General features: G+C 41.6%; 1 protein-coding gene across 1 annotated transcript in view; it reads right to left on the bottom strand.

Annotated features, from left to right (window-relative positions):
- Positions 1–16,588, bottom strand: part of LPAR3 (lysophosphatidic acid receptor 3) — a 75,585-nt gene that overhangs the window by 2,715 nt on the left and 56,282 nt on the right. The gene's annotated exons all lie outside the window — the stretch shown is intronic.

Below are 16,588 nucleotides of genomic sequence, written 5' to 3'. Positions count from 1 at the left end.
CTCATAGAACCACACTACGTGGTAGGCATTATTATCATCCCCAGGAAGGGAGGTGCAAGGAAAGTTAAGTAACTTTCTCACCATCAAACAGCTTGTAAGGGACATCTAATTTTGAATGTTGGCGGTCCTTCTCCAGAGGCTGTGTTCTCGGCTACTGTGTATGTGACCTATTCTCCATACTGTGATATGGTTTCTTTCCCCCAAAGTCCTTATCATTTCTAAACGCCCTTGCTTATCCATTCAGTAAATATTCCTTGTGAGCTTACTGCACTAGACAGTAAATGAGGCAAAGACTATGCACTCCAGGAGCTAAAGTGCTAATGGGGAGACAGAATAAACAAGCAAGTCTGTAAATCACAGCACCAACTAGTTATTCTTACTGGTTAGAATTAGTCCTGGACGGTATTCCTCTTGTCGCTTTATCTTTGTTCTGAGAGATACACTAATAAGCAAGTCAAGTCAAGAAGTATAAAAAAGCTGTGCAAGGCCATAAAATGCCATGAGCCTTGGGGTCAGACAGGTGTGCCCAGGTCCTCACTTTATGAGCTACAAAAATGAGGCAAATCACTGCACTTTTCTGAGCCCCCATTCCCTCACTATTATTATTTTTATTTATTCATTTGAGAGAGAGAGAAAGAATGCATGAGCATGAGTGGGGGGCAAGGGGCAGAGGGAGAGGGAGAAGCAGACACCCCGTTGAGCAGGGAGCCTGACAAGGGGCTCTATTCCAGGACCCTGAGATCAGGACCTGAGCCGAAGTCAGAAGCTCAACCGACTGACTGAGCCACCCAAGCACCCTCCCATTCCCTCATTTGTAAAATAAAGGTAACAATTCCGACTGTGTGGGTGGTTGTGAGGGGTCAGAAGTAATGGAAAGTGGTGCCCAACACTGAGTTGGGTTCACTAAGTAGTGGTTATCATGAGATGCTTTGTCAAAGACACTGGCCAAATTTAGATATTTAGGAGTTATCAGGAGGGTTTAATTCCCCATTTCATAATTACAGCTCACCAATGGTTCCGTTTTCGCTCCTTTCTATTATTTTTGATCTGGCTGACATATGTGAGTAAAGAACTTGGAAATAAGAGATCAGAGATTGGGTCCTAACCCTCACTTACTGAACAACTCTGGGAGACCCATGTTATCTGTCTGGGGTTTGGTTTCCTAAACTATAAATTGAGGACATTAGGCAAGTTCTGGGTTTTTTTCCAATTTGGGGCCAGGAGACCTTATTGGGTATGCAGTCAATTTAATGGGTTTGGACATGTTTGGAGATTTTTAAATGCAAGAATGGAATGGAATTGCTCAGAGTATATGGCACAGACCAAGGGAAGTTTTCTTTCATGCAACTTTCATTTCAGTTTTACATACTATGTTTATGTGAGTATTGGTTATGAAGTAAACTATTATTTCTTACTGTTGGGCTTTGTCAAAAAGTTCAGAAAACACTAGTTTAGATAATCTTGAAGGCCCTCTCCAGCTTCAATGGTCTGTATTTTCCCTAACAGTAATACTTTTGTTCTCTACTCCTCCCGAGAGAGGGTTACTATGTTGTCAAGAGGCAAGAACTAGACAAACCAGACATCAAAAGCTGTCCCTCCCCATTTTGATGCAAAGACTCCCTTCTGTGTGAAACTGCCTAATTCCAAAGAAATCACAGTGGGCAAGAAACAACAAATGTTGGAGAGGTTGTGGAGAAAGGGGAACCCTCTTACACTGTTGGTGGGAATGCAAGTTGGTACAGCCACTCTGGAAAACAGTATGGATGTTCCTCAAGAAGTTAAAAATAGAGCTACCCTTTGACCCAGCAATTGCACTACTGGGTATTTACCCCAAAGACACAGATGTAGTGAAAAGAAGGGCCATATGCACCCCAATGTTCATAGCAGCAATGTCCGCAATAGTCAAACTGTGGAAAGAGCCAAGATGCCCTTCAATAGACGAATGGATAAAGAAGATGTGGTCCATATATACAAGGGAATATTACTCAGCCATCAGAAAGGATGAATACCCAACTTTTACATCAACATGGATGGGACTGGAGGAGATTATGCTAAGTGAAATAAGTCAAGCAGAGAAAGTCAATTATCATATGGTTTCACTTATTTGTGGAACATAAATAGCATGGAGGACATTAGGAAAAGGAAGGGAAAAATGAAGGGGGGGGAATCGGAGGGGGAGATGAACCATGAAAGACTATGGTACTCCGAGAAATAGACTGACGGTTTTGGAGGGGAGGGGGGTGGGGGTATGGGTTGGCCCGGTGATGGGTATTAAGGAGGGCACGTACTGCATGGAGCACTGGGTGTTATACGAAAACAATGAATCGTGGATCACTACATCAAAAACTAATGATGTATTGTATGGTGACTAACATAACATGATAAAAAAAATATATAAAATATAAAATAAAATAAAATAAAATAAAATAAATAAAATAAAATAAAATAAAATAAAAGACACACACACAAAGAAATCCCAGTGGGAGAGTTCCAACGTCGTTGTGTTAATGGGGAAGAGGGAAAAATATTGATTAACTTCATACTTCATTAAATATGCATGTCAAAATTTAATAGAGTATATAACTTCCAAACCAATGGAAGGGAAAGGATGGAACCAAAGGGAAGGAAGGCAAGATCTCAATATAAAAAAAGGAGGGGGGGAAAAGTCAAACATAGAAAAGTGGGACAAAGAAAGAACAAAAGGAGATACTGGAAATGAATCCAAATATACTGACAATCAAACTCAATGTTAATTGTGGTATTATTTTTTAAAAATAGGTGAATCTAAACAATTTGATGTCTAACATTACCTCCATATGTGGTAAAAAGAAAAACATAAGGAAAAGCAAGATGATTGACATGAAATTTATGATACGGTTATTTCTCCATAAGAGAGGGTGGTCACTGGGGCAGGTCCACATAGGCGATGCTGAAGATATTGGAAATGTTCCATTACATTGGATGGCAGGTACATGGGCATTTTAAAGCTGGTTTTTTTATTCTTTTAAGTGTTATTCTTTATACTATACATATGTTGTTTATAATTTTGTCTGAATGATATTATTTCACACATACACATGTCAAAAGAGGATAAAAGTAAATTGCCAATATGCTTTCCTAAAAACTGTTTTTAAAATCATTTTTTTTTAAATCATAAAAGCTTTTTTTCCCCGCCAGAGCAAAATTCTGGTTTAGATTAGTCCAGGGGGCCTAAACACTCTAAATAAAGTCTCTAAAATGATGTCTTGTTTTTCACAATGCAGTAATTCATGTATATTTTCCATTTGCATTGAATTACATACAGTAATTCATTCAATCAAACACTTGACAAACTTTTCACTGAGCAATGATTATATATGCCAGGCACTGTTCTAAGAATTCATGGGAATTATCCATTTAATCTTCATGGCAGCCCTAGGAGTATTATGAACACTACCTAATAAAATACTAATGCTACTCTCTCTTTAAACCTGAGGAAGCTGAAGCACAGAGAAGCGAGGTAATAGGCTCAAAGCCACAGAGCTGATAAATGCAAGAGCCAGGATTTGAACCCAGGCAGCCTGGCACCAGAGGCTGTGCTCCCGTCCACGTGCTAGGCTGTTCAGCAATGGACAGAGAATCTTATTACTAAAATGAGGGATGGGGGAGGGAGAAGGGTACTTCTGGCTTTTAGAGTCCCATCTGTGGTATGTCACATCTGACTGTGAAGCTACATATATAACAATTAAGTCATGCTTTGGTTTGCTAGCATAACGGTTTTCTGTTGGGGGAGGAAGGGAGGGAGGGAGGAAGGGGGGGAGGAAAGGAGAAAGAATTCCAAGAAAAATATAGGCTGGCTGTAGGAGTAAGAAGAAACAAAAATCTGCTGACCTTTCCTTTATACTGCTTCCAAGAACAACAGAAGGCAAGTCTTCTTTGACAGAGCTGCCCAGACACTCTCGGCTGCCAGAGAGCCCACTCTGGCATGCTGTCTGAGGTGATGGCCGCACACGGGGCAGTAACTCAGGGAAAGACACTGTTTCCGGACTCCTCCACCGGGCAGCCACCTTCCCCCACCGAACATAGCTCAGTAGAGATGCAAAGTTCATCTAACACTTCATTCTTTGTGGGGGGAGGGGGGCCTTACTGTATGTCGGCAGCTAGATATGAGGCCCCCAAAACGATTTAGAAGGAGAAGAACATGTCAGGAATGGTTTTGGCCTTGGGAATCTGTAATCTCGGAGAAATTCTTTGAGAATACAGGGGATGTCATAAACAAACAGATGGGCAACGGGCCTATTTCTTACAAAGGGGGCAGATGATGGATCCTGGGAAATATAGATCAGTCAGTCCCCTATCAAGTTCCAAGAAGTTTTGGAAGAAAAAACTAATGGAAATGTTTTTTGAGTATTTAGACTCAATGCTCAGACCATGCCAGCTGGGTAATAAGCAGAGGTTTCAAAGAGAAGTCATGACAAGTCCTAATCTCCCCCCCCCTTTTTTTTAATCAGGCAATCACAAATAAGGGTGGATCCAAGGTGTCTATTTGGAAACCAGTGGAAAAAATCAAGTATGTTCCTCTTGGAGAAGAAAAGGCTTAGGAAAGACACCATGTGCTAACTGTCTCAAAAGCCTGAAAGGCCATCAAATAGAAAGAGGATGCGCAGACTTGTCCCGGGCCATTCCAGAAGGTCACCCGGAAACAGAGGGGAACAGGGGAAAGTACAAAGGGGCAAAATTTGGATGTAAGAGTTCTTTCTAAGTAAATGAAACTATTTAGGAGGGGAACTTGTTGAGTGGGCAGAGAGCCTCTCATCAGCAGAACACGTCCTTTGCCTGGATCATCCTGAGATGTACAAAAGGAAGGCATTTTTCCTAAAAGAGAGATAGGGTTAAGTGGTTTCTGAATTATTTTCCAACCACATTCTACAAAACTGTGAATTTCGACTCCCAATAGAATTCAAACAAATTTGACTTGTTTGTTTCCCGGACACAATTATCAGACGGTATGGTTAAAAACTGATGGAGATGAATACTTTGAGCTAGCTATTCCCAAACTTGGCTGGTCATCCGAATTACCAGGGGAGATTTTAATAATGCAGATTCCCAGGGTGCCTGGGAGGCTCAGTCAGTTAAGCATCTGCCTTCCACTCAGGTCATGATCTCAGGGTCCTGGATGGAGCCCTACCACCCCACCTCAGGCTCCCCGCTCAGCAGGGGGCGGGGGGGGAGTCTGCTTCTCCTTCTCTCTCTCCCTCTGCCTCACCTCTCACTCATGCGTATGCACTCTCTCTCTCTAATAAATAAATAAAATTAAAAAAATAATAATGCAAATTCCCCGGTCCCACATCAGACCCAAGAGTTAGAACCTCTGGGGTGGGATGTGGAAATCTGTAGGATGAAAAAGTTCCCTGGTTGGTAATGATGCACAGCCAGTTCTGTAAACCATTTCTCTATGCTGACTCAAAACGGTTTATTCAAGCCATCCTGTCAGCAAAATTGTACACTCCATAGAGACTTAGCAAAAAGTCATGGAAAAGAGAGAGGGGGCAGAATTCTTTAAAATAAGCAAATAAGCATCTCTAGAGATCAATACCTTCAGCTTCTATTTGGAAAAATGTTTGAGCACATCATATACATAAATAAATGTATGAACGCTAGCAGTACAACTAGACCACAGGCAAGGCATGCACGTCCTCCTCGGGCCTTTGTCTGTTCTCTGGTTTGCCCTGCCAGGAACGCCTTCCCGCCTCCTAATCTAAGGTCTACTTTTCTTTCCAAGCTTAGCTCAAATTCTGCCTTCTCCACTGGACGTCTCCCATTGTCCAACCCACAGCGATCACTCCTTCCTCTCGACTCATGGGGCACTTTCCCCATACAATAGCCACACGGCACTGAGCATATCACCTGCTTACTTCACTCTAACATCACCCAAGAGCTCTGGGCTCGGGGCGATACAGGCACCGGTCATTTAAGACTCACAGCCCTGTGAGGCTGTCACTCTTACCATTAGCCCAATCTTGCATACAGTGATTTAAGTAGTGATTTAAGTAGAAGTAGCTCAGGAGTTTGTCTTGGGTCCAGAAGCCAACAAATAGAAGAGTCATAATTTGAACGCAGGCCTGACTCCCCCATCAAACTCGTGGGCACTGGGCTCAACTGGAGATAGTATGGAGCCCCACACTCAGTAGCAGAGATGAGGCAGTTGAAGGTGAGTGAGATTTCCTAAGAGGCCTCACGGGGCCAGGTACCGCACCAGCTGCAGCGTCTGCTGTTGTTATGGCATCCAGTCCGAACCTGGATGCGATGTGTGACAACTCTGACTATGGTCAAGGAAAGTCTCAGGTGAAGTGACAACCAGTTGAGCGAGCGGAGTGTTGACGGTTAAGACCAGCCGTGCAGAGGTGAGACACAGCATGATGCACTGGGGGAATTCCAAATAGTTCAGGATGGTTTTAACCCAGAGAGGTGATTGAGTAAGTAGGGTGAAGTCTGAGATGACCTGGGTGGGGCAGACCCATGTTGCCTATTCACGGTCACCTTCACACCACACCCCCCTACCGCCATACACATAAACACACCCAGACACCTCTGAGCAAGGGCCCTGCGCACAGCACTCAGGAGTTTGGATTTATTGTAAAGATCAGACCCCATAGCCTTTGCCCTCAGATGTCCATTGTATGTAATGAATTAACTTCTCCTCTAAGCATATAGAATGGTAGGAGTCATACAGTAACCTTAGGAAGATAAAGAAATAGTTCTATGTTCCATGGTTCATAAAAGAATCCCATTGAGAAAGGCTAGATCAGAGGTTTTTCAGACTCAATTGCAACTCATTAGTGAGCTGTGAAATCAATTTAGTGGGTTGCAACCAGCAATTTTCTAAAAGATGAAATAGAACAGAACTGAAAACATCAGAGTGCATCAAGTATAGTAAGGGTGCGTTCATGAAGCTTGTTTCAGTTACACGTAAAACGGCGTGTGTGTACTAGGCCATGATACAGAAGGTACACTATTTTTTTATTGTGAGTCCTGATTTAAAAAAAAAAAAGTATAAGCCACTTTTACAGATCAGTGATTTTTCAAATCAGTTTTCTAAAAAGTAGAGAAACACTTCCCAAAGGAAATCTCTTGTTAAAGTTCAAAATCAAAGCTTCTCTGACTAAAGAAAGAGATGAGGAGCAGGGGGTGAGGAGGAGTTGAGTAAAGCCCTTGAAAGCAGAATCCACACTCCGCTTCACACTACACCTCCGCCCTCCACATGTGTACACACACTGAGGCTCCCTTGGGAGCGCCGCTGACCCCTGCTTGAAAACTACTGTAGAATGGTAGTTCTTTGAAGGTTTTTAACCGGGCATGGTAAGTCATTCCTCTCCCTTTTTTAAAAAAAATTTTTATTTAAATTCAATTTAGTTAATATGTAGTGTATTAATTTCAGGGGTAGAATTTAGTGATTCATCGGTTGCATATAACACCCAGTGCTCATTCCATCCATTGCCCTCCTTAGTGCCCATCACCCAGTTACCCCATCCCCCCTCCCACCTCCTCTCCAGCAACCCTGTTTGTTTCCTAGAGTTAAGAGTCTCTTATGGTTTGCCTCCTTCTCTGTTTTCATCTTATTTTTTTTCCTTCCCTTCCCCTATGTTCATCTGTTTTGTTTCTTAAAATCCACATATGAGTAAAATCATATGGTATTTATTTTTCTCTCTTTTAAGATTTTATTTATTTATTTTACAGAGAGAGACACAGCAAGAGAGGGAAGACAAGCAGGGGGAGTGGGAGAGGGAGAAGCAGGCCTCCCGTGGAGCAGGGAGCCCGATGTGGGGCTCGATCCCAGGACCCCGGGGTCATGACCTGAGCCGAAGGCGGACGCTTAATGACTGAGCCACCCAGGCGCCCCACTCTTACTGACTTATTTCGCTTAGCATAATACACTCTAGTTCCATCCCTGTCATAGCAAATGGCAAGATTTCATTCTTTTTGATAGCTGAGTAATATTCCAGTATCTCTCTCTCTCTCTCTCACATCTTTATCCATTCATCTCTCAATGGACATCTGGGCTCTTTCCATAGTTTGGCTATTGCAGACATTGTTGCTATAAATACTGAGGTGCCTGTGTCTCCTGGAATCACTATATTTGTATCCTTTGGATAAATACCTAGTAGTGTAATTGCTGGGTCATAGGGTGGTCCTATTCTCAACTTTTTGAGGAACCTCCATACTGTTTTCCAGAGTGGCTGCACCAGCTTGCATTCCCACCAACAGTGTAAGAGGGTTCCCCTTTTCTCCGCATCCTCGCCAACCTCTTTGTTTCCTAACTTGTTAATTTTAGCCATTTTGACCAGTGTGAGGTGGTATCTAATTGTGGTTTTGATTTCTATTTCCCTGATGCTGAGTGATGTTAAGCATGTTTTCATGTGTCTGTTAGCCATTGGTACGTTGTCTTTGGAGAATATCTGTTCATGTCTTCTGCCCATTTCTTGACTAGATTTTGTGTTTTTTGGGTGTTGAATTTGATAAGTTCTTTATAGATTTTGGGTACTAGCCCTTTATCTGATATGTCATTTGCAAATATCTTCTCCCAGAAACATGACAGGGACGTCCACTCTCACCACTGTTGTTCAACATAGTACTGGAAGTCCTAGCCTCAGCAATCAAACAACAAAAAGAAATAAAAGGCATCCAAATTGGCAAAGAAATCAAACTTTCAAATCAAACCTGGGATCGAGCCCCATATCGGGCTCTCTGCTCAGCAGGGAGTCTGCTTCTCCCTCTCCCTCTGCTCCTCCCCCCCGCTCATGCTCATTCTCTCTCTCTCTCTCTCGAAAAAAAAAAAAAAAAAAGACTCCACCAAAAAAATTGCTAGAACTCATACAGGAATTCAGCAAAGTCGCAGGATATAAAATCAATGCACGGAAGTCAGCTGCATTTCTATACACTAACAATGAAGCAGAAGAAAGAGAAATCAAGGAATCGATCCCATTTACAATTGCACCCAAAACCATAAGATACCTAGGAATAAATCTAACCAAAGAGGTAAAGAGGTATACTCTGAAAACTATAGAACACTTGCAAATCTTTTATTTTAGAGCAAAACTTTCAGTGCCCAGGACTAGAGGTAAGGGAGCTCGAAGTCTGCTCCCACCTGTATCAGAACCACCCGGGGAGGCGGGGGTGGGGGGGGCTCTTTAAAATTCAGATTTCTGGGCCCCACCCAGACCTACCAAGTGAGAAACTGATGAAAATAAGATCTAGGCATCTCCAGGTTGAGCTAGCTCCCTGGGGAAATGCTTTCGTATAGCAAAGCATGAGAACCACTGGGCTAGACAGGAAGACTCACCTGAAGACTGACTAAAATTCAGGTGAGAACGATAAGGATGGGAAGAGCAGCACTGGCGGGGATGGACAGAAGCCGATAGTTATTAGCAAACAGTAAGGAGGAAGAAACTGGAGGACTTGATGAGAACTGGCTGTGGGAACTGAGGGAGAGGTGACTGGGTTGCACATGGTCAACCAAGTTTGATAGCCAAGCAGAGAGGCAGCGGAGGGACAGGTTTAGAAGGTGGAGACCGTGTTCAGTTTTAGGCCTCAGGTCAGTGGAGTACCTGTGGCTCCTCAAGCCAGAGACTTGTAGAGGGCAGGCAGCCGGCACTCTGAGAGCTCCAAATTGAAATGCTGACTTGGGAGTCATCAGCAGTAGGTGGGCACTTAGGCCATATGTCCTTTCATTAATAAATATTTACTGAGCAATCACCTACTATGTGCCAACTACTAAGACGGAATATTTTCGTGATGATTACATTTGGATAACAAATTCTAATTTCCTTCTATTGCTAAGTGACTGGTCAGTTACATTGACAAGAAGCAATTAGGTTTTATTTTAATGAGGCACTATGTTCTTTCAGTACCTGTTTAAGAGACTAATTGTCCAATTAGACTATAAATGAGCTTTCCTCTGGTAATTAAATAAACTAGTTTCAGTGCTATACTCAAAAACCAGTACGATAAGTTTAGTGTTAATTTTTAAAGCACACTGAATCATATACTAGAACGTGCAATTAGTGCTGAAATGATATTTAATGACTGCAATTTAAGGTAATCAGAAATATCAAATTCAGGAATGTCTAACACTTTGGAAGATAGAATTACAAATGAAAATATTGGTGACAAATGAAATCAAAGATCTTTCCAAGTCCCTAATCAATATCATGTTAGACAGTCTATAAAAGCCCTCCTCTCTTATTTGGAAGTTTTCAAAATAGCTCAAAAAATCCTTTGGTTAATACTTCATCTCCACAATATATAGGAAAACAGAAAGAAGAACACCAGTCCATCTGGAAGAAGGGCCTCTCCCTAGAATGTAATTAAGATAGTTCAAGCATTCTTGGGGTTTTGGTGACAGGATGTGCAGAAGATGAAGACCTCAAGGTGCGTGAAACCTGTTCCTCAGGACTCATACTTTTTTTTTTCCTGTTCCACTGGTCAGACTTGGATCCATAATTTCATCTGTTTAAAAATTCACACATGCAATTAAAAAAAAATCCTGACATGTGAGAGGCACATAAATAAAACATCTGGAACAATAAAAGCAATCACTCACACAGAATAGTCACACTCTGGCACATGGACTACTCATTTCATCAAACAGGAGGATATATTTTAAATATGTTCACTCTGTTATTCTTTGTTTCTAGTCCAGGAAAAAGTGGCAGGGCCCAGGCAATAATGCTAACCTAGTAAGCCGCAGGGCTGTCTGATTTACTAAAATAGAAAATTACAACTCTACATAAAAATCAGGTTGTGAACCTCATCTGAGGGAAGCTCTCTTCTTATTTGAAAAGAAATTTAATTTTAAAGTAAAATTTTAACGTAAAAAGCTATCCTTGACCAGAATTGTTAAAATATGCAAGTCACACACTAACAGAATATTTAAGTGGAAATGCTCTCAGGATAGCAAAGAATTTGTTCAATAATTTCAAAATAACACTTCCAGATGTGGTTTGCATTTAAATTTGTATTCGTTTACCCACAGTGTTTCAGAAATCCGATAATTCAGAAAATAGATTGTCACATATGTGAAAGGAATGAAAATATATACTTTTCATAAACCTGACTTATTTTTACTACAGAAAGCAAGAAAACACTGAGACACTTCAAATAGAAGATGAGCAGTTAAGCATTCCACAAATGATTCATTTAACACTATTGTCCCTTCTGTTGGGTCTTTTGACTCTAACAACTGGTTTTAGACACTTGTTTTATGTTTGTGGCCAGCTTTGGAAAATTGAAAATCTCAGTGCCATGGGGTTACGAGATAAAATTTAAAGGAGAGGTATATAGCAGCTAGAACCACAGCTAAGGTCTAATTCTAGTGTTTAACTCTGGGCAACAGCAGGAAATCATAAACTGAATAAGGAAGAGAACACCATCTCCACCTCCAGATGCCTCTTTAAGCATAATATGTATGGACCAACAATACCTCGGTACCTCATTAACTATTACATCAAGGGCTCTCCACCATCTAAGAAAAGGCGTGAGGTCAGCTGCGTACATTGGCAGAGTAACAGCTCCTTGCTGGGTATAATTTCAAAGATGGACAGATCCCAACTAGTCTGTCCAAGGATTTGAAATTCTTGCTGGAGTCAATCTTTTGGATTAGGGAGGGCTCTGCTGCACCCTACCTAAAAATGTAAACATACTAAGCCAGAGGCATATAATATTTTATCACATAAATGGTCATTGGCACAGAGCAGGGTTCTGAGGGGATGTCAAAGGGGTATCTTCGATGCAGTTGAAAATTTTCAAAAGGGCTATAGTAAGGGACACTGCACAGGAAAGTTGACTTGAACAGAATACAAGATTCTGGCCACCCAGATGGCACGAAACACCATTCTGAGCTCAGAGGAAGGGAACAGGAATTAGTAGGAGCGTGACCTGACTTAGAGAAAGTTGGATCTGGAGGAGCAAAAGCATGTTAGAGCTTAGGAACTACGATGCCTTGACATAAGAGCTATCACCTCCCATCCCATGCCCCTGGCCGCCATTATTAATCCACCACACTACCTGCGTCTGAATCCACATATGGCCTCGAATCCTTCACAGCACAGCTCCAAGCAGCCTCTAGCAATCTGATGGAATTTGCCCTTGAGATGAAACCCACTTAACCATCCTTGTTATAGTAAAAAGAGCATACGCTGGAGATCAAGCAGACACTGAGTTGACCATGGGCAAATCCATTCACCTTCTTGGGCCTCCCACCATTTTCTAAGCTATGGAATGAGCATGATGATACTGACCTGATAGGATTTTTGTGAGAATCTAATGAGATAATGCATGGAGTGTCCGACACAGAAAATGTTAGTTCTGACTGCCCAGATACCAGATAATGTTGGTATCTCCATATCTCCCCTGCTGTGCTTCCTAAGGCAATTCATAAACACATCCAGTAGGATGCTTCAGTTGCTGTTGTGTACCCACATGTGAATGCACGTGCACACACACACACAATTTATTACACTTGGTCCTGATTCTGCACGCATTTGGCTGCCCTGGTAGGCTGATATCCTCAGGAAGACCCTTTTGTATCTCAATCAACTTGAGATACCCAGTGCTCAGCCAAGCACCATACACATAGTAGGTACTTAATAAAAGCTCATTAAATGAAGGGATCTCAATTCAAATCCAGACCCTAGGGTATGCTTTTTAAAAGGTCATTATGTTTCTCTTCTCCCAATTTGTTCATCTGTCCATGAATGGGATTGGATTAGAATGACCTGCAAGGCTCCTTTTGGTTCTCACATTTGATGATTCTGGGTTTCACTCAGAGCTTCCTTCAGTCATGGCCAATGAACAGTCCAAGTAACGAAGGAGAAAGGCAAACATGGATGCTCTTTATGGTGCCAAGTGAGAGGGAGAATTCTGTGGTAAATTTAAGATGCATGTCACATGATTCTAGCAGAAACAGGTATCTGGGTGGGGACACCCAGAATGCTCTCAGATACCAATGTTTATTCAATTAATACACAGTGAGCATTTGTTAAGTGCCACCATGCTATTCACTGGGAATCGCAAGTCAAAGGACACAGAGGAATAAATGATTACCACGTAGGGTATGCATGAGATATTGTAAGAGCATACTGCCTAATGGTCTTCGCAAGAGTTGAAATTACCATTCTCTACAGTGTCACCATGGATTGAGTTTTTAAAAGGATAGAAATGTAGGGGTGCCTAGGTGGCTCAGTCGGTTGAGCATCTGACTCTTGGTTTCGGCTCAGTTCATGATCTCTGGGCGGTGAGATTGAGCCCTGTGTTGGGCTCTGCACTCAGCAGAGAGTCGGCTTTAGATTCTCCCTCTCTCCTTCTCCCTCTGCCCTTCCCCCACTCATGTGTGAGCTCTAGCGCATTTTCTCTCTCTCTCTAAAATAAATAAATAAATCTTTAAAAAAAAGGATACAAATGTTAGGAATACCCTATGGCAGTATAGGTGTTATTACACTGTTTTCAATATAAACAATATTTTTGACATATTAAAAACAATATTGTTGAAACACTGATAGTTGAAAATAATATTGATAGAAACAATAGTATTGAAAACAATATTGATGTAGATGTTCATAATATATTGTTGATTTACATAAAACACAGTTACAAAACTGTGAATATAGTATTAATCCATTCTTATTAAAAAGAACAAGTTAGGGGGCATTTGGGTCCCTCAGTCAGTTGAGTGTCCGACTCTTGGTTGTGGCTCAGGTCATGATCTCAGGGTCGTAAGATTGAGCCCACGTCAGGCTCCAAGCTCAGAGAGGAGACTGTTTGGGATTCTCTCTCTCCCTCTCCCTCTGCCCATCCCCTTGCTTGTGCTTGCTCTCTCTCTCAAATAAATGAATCTTTGAAAAAAAAAAAAAGAACAAGATGAATTTGTGTATATACATGTGTGCACTTAGAAAAGATCACAAAATATACAGTATATCCAAATACCCAAGCAAATATAATCTCTAGGCAGCATGATCCAGGTGCTATTTACCTTCTTCCTTACCTCTCTCATTACTGTCTTTAATTTTTTGCTGGGAGCCTTTTTTTTTTTTTATAATAAGCTCTCACCAAAGCTAGTTTTGTTTCTATTTTGGGAACAAATATATTTGCAAGCACTAGATTTCTACTGCAAAAAATGGCATAAGACTGATCCTATGTAGCTGAGAAACAAGAAGGTCAAGACTGTCTCTCCCAACAAATGTCTTAACGGGTGTTTCACTCTAGGTTACCTACGGGTAGTTTCCTAAATAGGAAAATGCATAGTAAGGGTATGAGAAGGTCATTAAATTGTAAAACATGTCATAACCTTTGAAGTAGAACCAATAAAAACCAATTGTGTAAAATGTGAGGTTTGTTATCGCAATGTTAATTAAAAAACATTTTCCATTAGTTGTACATTAATCACAAGAGAGACAATGTAAAGAAAGGAAGACATGCTATACTGTATGCTGGGCCAAAAGGTCCCGAATGATCACTTCCCCTTCCCTCCAAGAGCATATTGAGCCCCAAGAGGAGCCGATGATAGCACAAATTAACCAGGACACAGAGGTAAACAAGATGAACAAAAGTTCTTTCCCAGTTTTTGACTTCACCAGCTCCTTCTCATAGTTTAGGTCTCAGCTCCAAGTGTGCCCTTTGGAGAGGTCTTCCTTTGTGCCATATAAAGTAGTACCCAGCCCAGCCATTCCTTAAAATATTATTCTGCTTGGTTTTCTGGTATCACTCTCTGCACTTATCTTGTTTATTAGTTGCCTGGTTGATTGACTGATTTACTAATTGTCCATCACCCCAGTTGGAAAGTAAACATGAAGGTGGGGCCTTTGCCCATTTAATTTATCTACATACACCTTCCATGTATATGGTACTTTCTAGTTCCTTTCTGGAGCTTCTGATTCTAGGAGTCTGGAGTGGGGCCGAAGGATCTGAACATTTAACAAATATTCCAAGGGATTCTCCTGCTCAGGGCAAAAGTGCAAAGTGCTGGGTTTTATACAAACCCGGGTCTTAACTCTCACCCACCAATCCAAAAGTTTGATGACCATATCTGTTTCCATCTCACTGAGAGAATGGTTTCTTGGGGATCCTTCTGCTGGAAAGGAAAAGTTTTCAATTCTGATATAGTCTGTAGACTTGTATAAAATGTAATTTGGTAATACCGAATGGCATAGGCCTATAGGAGCTTATGAAAAACCATTATTGGTCAGGCTTATACTCAAGAAAAAAAAAACTGTTGGTAAAGTACAACCTAACTAATTAAACTTACTATAATGGATCAACTATGCCATCAGAAAAAGAAAAAACAGTATTTGGAAACATATTTCTAGTTTGCATTTAGCAAATTTGCAGAGTTTGATCAAAGAAATATGAGAAGATGGATGGCTTATGTATATAGCAAAGTAAGGCTGGAGGACATAAATAGAATATGTGTAAAAGAAAACAATGGAAGGAAAGACAGACACTGCGAGACATACATGGAGATGCCATTAAGATATCCCATGAGAACCTGGAAATGGGAGAAAAAGCTTGCTCTTTTGAGTTAAGCCCTAAACCCAAGTCACTTAAAGAGTTATTATGGTCCTGGGATCTGCAACAGCTTTACTGAAATCTGACTAAAGGCAATAACATCTCAGAGAAAGAATGTCCCTGGAGCCAGGGATGTCTAGGAGTACCTTATGCAACTCCCAGGGAGAAAAGTTCTCGGCCAAGGTCAGTCTGTTCTTGTGGCTGGGAGGTCTCTAATGTTCTGATTCAGCACAAAAGGCAACCTCTGATTGTAACTGGACTTGCCAGGTATTGAGTATCCGGACCCCTTGGTAATTAAGAGAAAGGGCAGGCCAAAGGGAGGAAGGAAGGAAGCAAGTGAGTAAGTGACACCTATGCTTTGTTCACATTCTTGCCTCTGTCACCTTTACTGCCTGGTAACCTCCTCCTTATTCTCTCAACTCCAGCTCATTTGTCCCCTGCTCTTCATAGCTTTCCCTAGACACCACCCCCAGGCTGAGTCAGATGTTTCCCATTCCATGTTTCCATGGTACTCTCCAGGTGCTCACTGTCAAATCAGACATCATGAGTGGCTTGTCCCTCCACGGTCAGCTAGACTGAGAGCACCTGAAGGGCAGAAATGCTGCCACAGTCACCTTGGGTTACTGACACCTGCCTGGGACTGGATGCTTAGTAGAAAGCAAGCAAGGAGAGCTGGAATGTCACAGACATGAAACAGAGGTACCATAGGAGGAAATTAAATATTCTCTCTGCTGGATTTTCATTAGAATGACGCATCCCCATGTACTGGTTTCAGACAGAACATTTCTCAGGCAGTCGGCTCTGATCACATTTCTGTGCCATCAAGGAAAGTGCAAGGCACCTCAGGAGACCCACGTTATGAATTTACTCAATGGCCTGTTCCCACACTGAGCAAGTCGGTTGGTTGGAATTCAAAATAAACTTTGTCATGAGCACAACTGATATATGTGGCATTGAGTTACTCAGAAGAGCACATTTATCGTTGGTTACTTTATGGGCAGTTCTAGGCTAACTGCAAGTTGATTTGCAATGGTCTTTCATTGATTCATTC

The sequence above is a fragment of the Callorhinus ursinus genome, unplaced genomic scaffold (assembly GCF_003265705.2).
Source record: "Callorhinus ursinus isolate GAN/ISIS: 27379988/994484 unplaced genomic scaffold, GSC_fseal_2.0 scaffold9, whole genome shotgun sequence".
NCBI lineage: Eukaryota > Metazoa > Chordata > Mammalia > Carnivora > Otariidae > Callorhinus > Callorhinus ursinus.
Note: the sequence above shows the minus strand (reverse complement) of the source record. Positions and strands in the feature narration are given on the sequence as shown.